Below are 8,341 nucleotides of genomic sequence, written 5' to 3'. Positions count from 1 at the left end.
TCTGAAAATAGGCTCTTGTGTGTGAAGGTCATCAGTGAATCTTCACCTTCATAGTTGGTAAATGGTTGTGAGCGTTCAAGGGTATCAGATTCTACAGTGAATCCGAGGATAGCACAGCCTTCTTATTCAGTTTCAGGGAAAATCATATAAAGCCCAGACCGTAATTTGTCAGGAATGTTTGCAGTGTGGTGATGGATGTCTTCACCGTGCTTTGGGATGACTGCTGAGGGAGAACGGAAGGAGGGGTCTGGTACTTGCACCTTTCGGTAGAACTAGTGTGAATGCCACAGCGACCGAGCTGTGCTCAGGCGTCTGCCGGCAGTGGTGGCCTTGACGATGGATTTTCTGAAATGGGAATTTGTGAAGTTCTCTAACAAAAGTAAGTGCGAACTTCTTAACTTGGCTGGTGGCTGCATCCTTGAAAAATTCCGTGTGTAAAATGATACAGAACCATTTCTCAGTTATCTGTTAAATAAGAGTGCGCGTCCAGCCACGATGACTGTGGACGGCCATGAAGGTCTGGCAGGCCACGGAGGACTCCCATACTCAGCAGAGGGTGACCCACCAGGCAGTGCTTTGGCTCCTCCCAGGAGTCATGGCAGCTGACACGTCACCTGGAGTGTCTAGAAAACCACTACCCTAGAGCCCCTACTGCCTTTCCCGGGGCCTCCAGCTATAGATTAGGATCTCAGTGTCCCAGAAAGATTTTCCTTTTACTTTAACTCCTGTTGTTTGTTTTCAGGCACGTGGACTCCCTTTAATCCAGTGACTGTCAGGTCGATCATATGTAAGTATCGGCAGATGGACACGCCTGGGCTTCTTTGTATCCGACCCGCTTGGGCACCCACTTGTGTTTCCTTTGTCTGTGGGTCCGTATCACTTTCCTCCCTTCTGGAATTCCACTTAGACGAGTGTACGCCCTTTCATCCCTCTCCCCCCGTCTCTGTACCTTTTCATGTCTCTCCGTGTCTGTTTGCTTTATTCTTTATTCTGATTATTGTTAATGTACTGTTTGTTTAACCTGTTCTTTCAGTTTCTAATTCTAAAGATGACATATATTTAAAATTTCTAAATTATTACTTTCACATCTGGGTGTTTCTGATAGACACTGCTTATTTATTTTTGTGATTCCATCCTTTATTTATTCAAATATTTCCTTTTTTTTTTTGAGACGGAGTCTCGCTCTGTCTCCCAGGCTAGAGTGCAGTGGCCTGATCTCAGCTCACTACAACCTCCGCCTCCCGGGTTCAAGCAATTCTCCCGCCTCAGCCTCCTGAGTAGCTGGGACTACAGGCGTCTGCCACCACTCCCAGCTAATTTTTGTATTTTTAGTAGAGATGGGGTTTCACCATATTGGCCAGGCTGGTCTCGAAATCCTGACCTTGTGATCTGCCTGCCTCAGCCTCCCAAAGTGCTGGGATTACAGGCTTGAGCCACCACGCCCAGCCGTATTCAAATATTTCATATGATAGTCTTCAGTTTTAAGAACATGTTTTTATTGAAAAGTGCTAGATATTTGTGACGTGGAGCTACTTGACAGTGTGTTTGAAGTCCTTGGGAGGGTGGTCTATAGCTGATTGTGTTTCCTGCTCAAGCCCACACAGAGTAACCAACACCTTGATGTTTCTGTAATTTTTGTTTTGTGGGTCCATGTGTAGCCTTAATATGAGGGTCTGCATCATTTCTTTGGGTCCAGGGTCTCCCCAGCTGTACAGGTAGCCGGGTTTTTGCTTGTTTCTTTTAAGAGACAGGGTCTCCCTGTGTTGCCCAGGCCTGGTCTGGAATTCCTGGGCTCAAGCAATCGTCCTGCCTCAGTCTCCCAAAGAGTGGGGATTACAGGTGTGCACCCCCATGCCCAGACGGTAGCTGGGGTGGGAGCTGCAGCTCCAGGGGCAGGCAGGTGTTCAGGAGAGTCATTCTGTGTCTCCATCCCCTGTAGCCGGGTGGGAGGTACAGCTCCAGGGGCAGGCAGGCTTGGGATGCAGGTGTTCAGGGGAGTCATGTTTCCATCCCCGCCCCACTTGATTTCTGGAAGGTTTCCTTTGCTGGGAGGTGCGGCCCCCTTCACTCCTCTTTAATATGGAATCCCAGGTTCAGTTCTGCCTCACAGGGACCACGGCAATGTGTCTCGAGGTTTCCCAGGGCGGCCTGGGGCTTCTTCCCTCACCTTCCGTCCATGCGGGTGTTTTAGTCTTGTGAGGATTCCCTGAGTTCCCTGAGGAGCCCATGTGTGGTAAAGTGTCTGAGTTGATGATTTAAAAAAAATCTGTGCCTTATTTGTGCAATAAAATACACAATGAATAACTAATGCTCATAGGAAAACATGTTAGATGTTGTGAAAGGAAAATCAACCTTGGGGACCCAAAATCACTAAGCTAAAGGGAAAAGTCAAGCTGGGGCTGCTGAGGGCAAACTCGCCTCCCATTCTGTCCAAAGTCACCCGTCTGCTCACCGAGAGAAATGTGTATCTGAGTGCCTCATCAGAAGAGGGTAACCGGCAACTCAGAAGAATGAAACCGTTTGTCTCTTACCTGCCTATGACCTGGAAGTCCCCTGTCTGACCTTCTCTTCAAGTTGTCTCACCTTTCTGGGCTGACTGAACCAATGTACATCTTACACATATTGATCGATGTCTCATGCCTCCCTAAAGTGTGTAAAAGCAAGCTGGGCCCCGACCACCTTGGGCCCGTGTTGTCAGGACCTCCTGTGGAGGCATCACGGGCGCATCCTTAAACTGGCAAAATGAACTTTCTAAAAAATCTGAGACCTGTCTCAGATTCATTTCTCTCAGTGAGCAGTGAACTCAACCAGTCCCTTTCAGCTCTAAGACTATGTGTTTTCTAGGTCAGGAGAGGAAACGGGAGGTACAGGAACGCTAGAGGGGAGAAAGCATGGAGAGATGGGAAAAGCACGGAGACAGAGATGGGGAAAGGGGAATCAGGAAGACCGAGAGGAGAGAGATGGGGAAAGGGGAATCAGGAAGACCGAGAGAAGAGGGGGGAAAGCAGAATGACAGAGGAGGTGTGAAGAGAGAGAAGCCCACTGGAGCGCTGAAATACTGAATAGTCTCCCAGGGGAGCTACTCAGGGTAAGAATTTCTCCAGGGACTGCTCTTTCAGGCAAGCACAGTTACACACATTTCTATGTTATGTCAAGTAAAAATCTAGTAAATGGCCTGGGCACAGTGGCTCACACCTGTAATCCCAGCACTTTGGGAGGCCGAGGTGGGCAGATCACGAGGTCAGGAGATGAAGACAATCCTGGCCAACATGGTGAAAACCCATCTCGACTAAAAATACAAAAATTAGCCGGGCATGGTGGTGGGTGCCTGTAATCCCAGCTACTCAGGAGGCTGACGTAGGAGAATCACTTGAACCAGGGAGTCGGAGGTTGCAGTGAGCCGAGATTGTGCCACTGCACTCCAACCTGGCGACAGAACAAGGCTCCGTCTCAAAAAACAAAAACAAAAAACAAACAAACAAAAAAATCTAGTAAATGAAATAAGTGATCAGGACAAACTGGCTTCTCATCAATAAATCAATCAATGGCGCTTATGAAGTATTCATATGTCTGCCTCTTCTTCTAGACTACACTAGGGGCTGGTTAACGCTCCTGTGTGCAACAGAACCTCAAACACACCATAACACACCTTTGGAGAATCCTTACAAGAATGCCAAGTTAACAATTATCTCTCACCACACTACCTCAGCAAAAAACCAAGAAGAAAAAATAAAATATTCTTCAACCCTTTTCAGGGACAGAAAGCATCATTTCAAAAGTCCAAGAAGGGGAGGTAAGAATTTCAAAAGTGAAAGTTATCATGAAAGGCTATAAAAGCTAGAGATGAGTCTGAAAAACAAATGGAAAATGAGTCACTTCAGGGCCTCTCCCAGCCTCAAAGCCAATTAATTATTACATTAGTAAGAGTAATTTTTAACCTTCCAATCCACTCACCCTAGCCACAGGCAACAGTAGCCTCTCCAAGTGTTGTGGGTTTTTTTCCAAGCCTGCAGGTGAGTGAGCTTTTCACATGGCAGCCCCTTAGCATTGGATGTGGACCTGCCCTGTCTTTCACCAAGAAGCAAGCACTGTGCAGATCACTGAGTCATAAAAACCACCTGCTCTTACCAGCCTCCTCTTCCTCTACAGCAGAACTTCTAACCTGAGACATGGAAGCATGTAGAGGACTATGTGCTGGCAAACGAGGCGTTCCCGCTCAAGTCCTGCTCTTGCAAACGAAGCAGGGCGTTCCTTCCCTGTAAACAGGGAGGACAAAGGAGCCAGCTGCAAACACCAGACCCTGGGGGCTTGTTTATGTGTAAACATCTTGAAAATCCAGAAAGGGAAAGGTCAGAAAAACAACAATGTGTCTTGTAACTTGGCAACATTCCACAAACTGTATAAAATAAAGCAGAGCCCGCCATTCGAGGCGGCCGCCATGTTTGTCTTGTCTTCTGTTGTCTTGTGTGTTCATTCCTTTGTTTAGGAAACACGCCAACAGAAGCAGATAAAAAGCTTCTACGTAAAATGTACCACTACAGCTAGAGGGCAGTTTTGCCTTTCGTCCATTCAATTACTCAGTCTCTCATGTTCCTAAGTGCCAGCCCAGAACCATGGAACCTGAAGAAACACAAAACGCACTCCTCTGCATCAGTGAATTGATTGTGTGGTGGAGATATAAGTCTGCATGTGACTGACAGGTCCCCAACGTGGTGCCAAGTCAATCTAAACTAGAGAGAATTTCTGGCCAGGCCAAGCAGAGATTTCCTGGATGAAGTCTCCCAAAGATTGATTTCCTAAACATTAAACATCACTGGTTTTCCAAAACTGGTTTTCTTTCTTTTTTTTTTTTTTTAAACCCTGTTGCCCAGGCTGGAGGGCAAGTAGTGCCATCTCCATTCACTGCAGCCTCAACCTCCCAGTTCCACTCACTGCAGCCTCGACCTCCCAGCTCCACTGATCTCCCCACCTCAGCCTCCTGAGGAGCTGGGACTACAGGTGTGCATGGCCACGACTGGCTAATTTTTCTACTTTTTGTAGAGATGGGGTTTTGCTGTGTTACTCATGCTGGTCATGCGATCTGCCCACCTGGGCCTCGCAGAGTGCTGGGATTACAGGTGTGAGCCACCACACCCAGCCCACTGGTTTCCTTTACACCCGTTGTTTTCCCCCATCAGTGATTATGAAAGCACTTGAAACAAGGAACCGCCCCCGCTGAATTGAGAGCTGCAAAGCCTTGAGAGGGAACTTGGTTATTAAAACCCACCCCACACAAAATGCTTCGAAACGCCTTGGCTGACTTAATCCTCGCAATGTGCTGAGGTTAAGTATGATTCTCCATCTCCTGTGAACAGGAAAACTGAGGTTCAGAGGTTAAGTGATTTGCCCACGGTTCACTGCATGGGATAAAACTCGGCTGTCCCTGACAGGTCCCAAAGTCACGGCCTTCAGGCTCCCACATCATGCTGCCTCCCTCACCGGGGCTCCACACTCTCAGCCTGGAAAACATGAATTTTAAGAAAACCATGACTTACGAAAAGCAGCCAGTCCCAGCTTTGGACCCAACAGGGCATAATTCCATCTGCTTCCATCACCACCATCCGCCCTGGAATTAGGCCGGATATTCCAGTTTGGGGGATCATTTAGGTTATTCATGGAGATATACCTTGAAGTAAAGAATAAAAACGTTAACTAGTTTTATTCAAGAAATATTTTTCAGTTTTAACTATGTGCTGCACAGCACTGAGGCCCTACGGGATTCAAAGAAGGAAAAAACAAGACCAGAGTTGGGCGTGGTGGCACACACCTGTAGTCCCAGCTACTCGGGAGGCTGAGGCAGGAGAATCACTTGAACCCGGGAGGTGGAGGTTGCAGTGAGCCAAGGTCACACCACTGCACTCCAGCCTGGCGACAGAATGAGACTCCGTCTCAAAAACAAACAAACAAACAAAAAAACCAAGAACTTAGATGAAAGTGACTCATAATCTGGTTGGGGAAAGTGGAGAAAACAGACATGTCTTAAGCATCTGAAGTGCAGGTAGAATCGGGTAAGTTCTCTAGTACAAATATGTTTAAATGTATGGCTGCTGCGATAGTTAATTTTGTATGTCAACTTGACATACCATGAGGTGCTCAGATACATGGTTAAGCATTATTTCTGGGTGTGTCTCTAAGGGAGTTTTTGGATGAGATTAGCATTTCAACCTTTAAACCAATTTCTTACATCTCTCCCCTCTATTGGTTGTTTCTCTGGAGAACCCTCATACAGTTGTATCAAAGATACAGAATCAATTCGAAAAAAGTGGGCTCACACCAGACACTTTCATATGAGCTAGGGTTTGAAGAGTGAGCAGCATTCTGACAGACAGAGAAAGAAGGAAAGGGTCTTCTCATCAGAAGGAAGACTGCGAGGAAGGAAGGGAGGGGTGATGTGGTGGGGAAGGTGCAAACAGTGCTAGAAGCTTCTCAGGCCTCCTGGTGTGGTGGTGATGAATGCAGAGATGACAGAGCTCTCTGCTTCGGGCTCAGCATGCACCCTCTATAACAAGGCTGGGGGGCTAACATTAATAAGAATTTACTAATTTACTGAGTACCTACACGAGGTTGCACGTTTTCACAAAGTAGAGTCACTTTAAATTTGTTTACATGTGACCTCCGCAAATACACACGATTACAAAATAGTCAAGGGATGTATAATAAACAAGAAATCCAATCCAATTTCTGAAAACTTTTCATGGGGTTTTCAACAAATACTTAACATCTAAAGATAGAAAATTATGATAAGCAATAAAGGTACAACAAAAATATGTCTCGGAGCTTAATACTAAGGGGTTTGTGGTAATTATAGAATTAAAAAATTAAGGCCAGGCGCGGTGGCTCACGCCTGTAATCGCAGCACTTTGGGAGGCTGAGGCAGGTGGATCACCTGAGGTCAGGAGTTTGAAACCAGCCTGGCCAATATGGTGAAACCCCATCTCTACTAAAAATACAAAAATTAGCTGGGCGTGGTGGCGGTGGCCTGTAGTCCTAGCTACTTGGGAGGCTGAGGCGGGAGAATCTCTCTCTTTTTTTTTTAGACGGAGTCTTGCTCTGTTGCCCAGGCTGGAGGGCAGTGGTGTCATCTTGGCTGTCCGCGGGAGAATCTCTTGAACCCTGGAGGCGGAGGTTGCAGTGAGCTGAGATCGCACCATTGCACTCCAGCCTGGGCAACAAGAGCGAAACTCCATTTCAGACAAAACAAAACAAAATTAGATAGATAACTCACCCAGCACCAAAATTGCATAACTAAAAAAAAAGTCTAGGAGGTACTATGTCCATTCCCTGCAAGCCAATAAAGGCCACGTCTGGGGCATACATCCAAGAAAATAATCCTAAAGATGAAGTTACGGTCACAAATATGTTCTGTACGGTGTTATTTATTAAGAGTAAAAATGGGAAACAACCCGAAAATAAAATGGGACTGAACCATTGCAAATTTACTAAAATAACATTGTTAAACATCTCGCATAAGAGAAAGATTTTAATAATTTAAAGTGAAAAGACAGGAAACAAAATTACTAATGATTATTGGTTTATTTTTCATGCCACTTCATTCCACAAAAAGATTTCAGATATCTTACAAAAAGACACACTAGAAATATTAAAATACTCTCTGAACCTGAAGCAAAATCAGGGTAAGCTAGCAGAAAGGCGTATAAGCCAAAGGGATCTACGCATCTTTAAAAGCTGACCACGGCCCTGCGCGGTGGCTCCGCCCCTAATCCCCGCATTTGGGGAGGCCGAGGAAGGAGGATCGCTTGAGGCCAAGAGTTTGAGACCAGCCCGGGCAACACAGCAAGATCCCGCCACTACAAAAAATTTAGAAATTAGCCGGAAGCCAGACGCTAGGGACATGGCTGAGGATCGCTCCCGCCCCTCGGAGGCCGGAGACCGAGGGTCACTCCTGCTCAGTAGAGGCCGGAGGCCCCGGGTCGCTCCCGCCCACCTCCGCGGACGAGCGCAGCCCCTCCGACCCCATTCCCTGTGGTCTGGACGTTCAGGCCCCCTCTGTCTGGGCGATCCCGCAGAACCACCCACGGCGCTTTAAAAATGTTGGTGCCCAACACCTCCCCGAAATAGGGCCCGCACTACCTCGGTTGGGGAGCTCAGGACCTCCGCGTCCCTCGCAACGCCTCCGTCCGCGGGTCCGCTTTGCGCAGGCGCGGCGCCCCCGCTCAGCCCCCCCCCCCCCCCCCCCCCCGGGCGGGGGGGGGGGCCCCCCCCCAGCCCCCCCCCCCCCACCGGCCCGGGCGTGACGTGGTGCGCAGGCGCGATGTCCCCCACTACCGCCCCGCTCGACCCC

At 47.8% G+C, this 8,341-nt stretch overlaps 1 long non-coding RNA gene across 1 annotated transcript; it reads left to right on the top strand.

Annotated features, from left to right (window-relative positions):
- Positions 1-739: 739 nt before the first annotated feature.
- LOC112618027 lies at positions 740-4,827 on the top strand. Its single transcript, XR_003118003.1, has 4 exons — positions 740-787; positions 3,587-3,793; positions 4,150-4,179; positions 4,508-4,827. It is a non-coding gene; the product is annotated as an uncharacterized LOC112618027 (long non-coding RNA).
- The last annotated feature ends 3,514 nt before the right edge of the window (positions 4,828-8,341 follow it).

The sequence above is a fragment of the Theropithecus gelada genome, unplaced genomic scaffold (assembly GCF_003255815.1).
Source record: "Theropithecus gelada isolate Dixy unplaced genomic scaffold, Tgel_1.0 HiC_scaffold_812, whole genome shotgun sequence".
Classification (NCBI taxonomy): domain Eukaryota; kingdom Metazoa; phylum Chordata; class Mammalia; order Primates; family Cercopithecidae; genus Theropithecus; species Theropithecus gelada.
The sequence above is the reverse complement of the archived record's forward strand: the minus strand, read 5'-3'. Positions and strand labels throughout refer to the sequence as shown.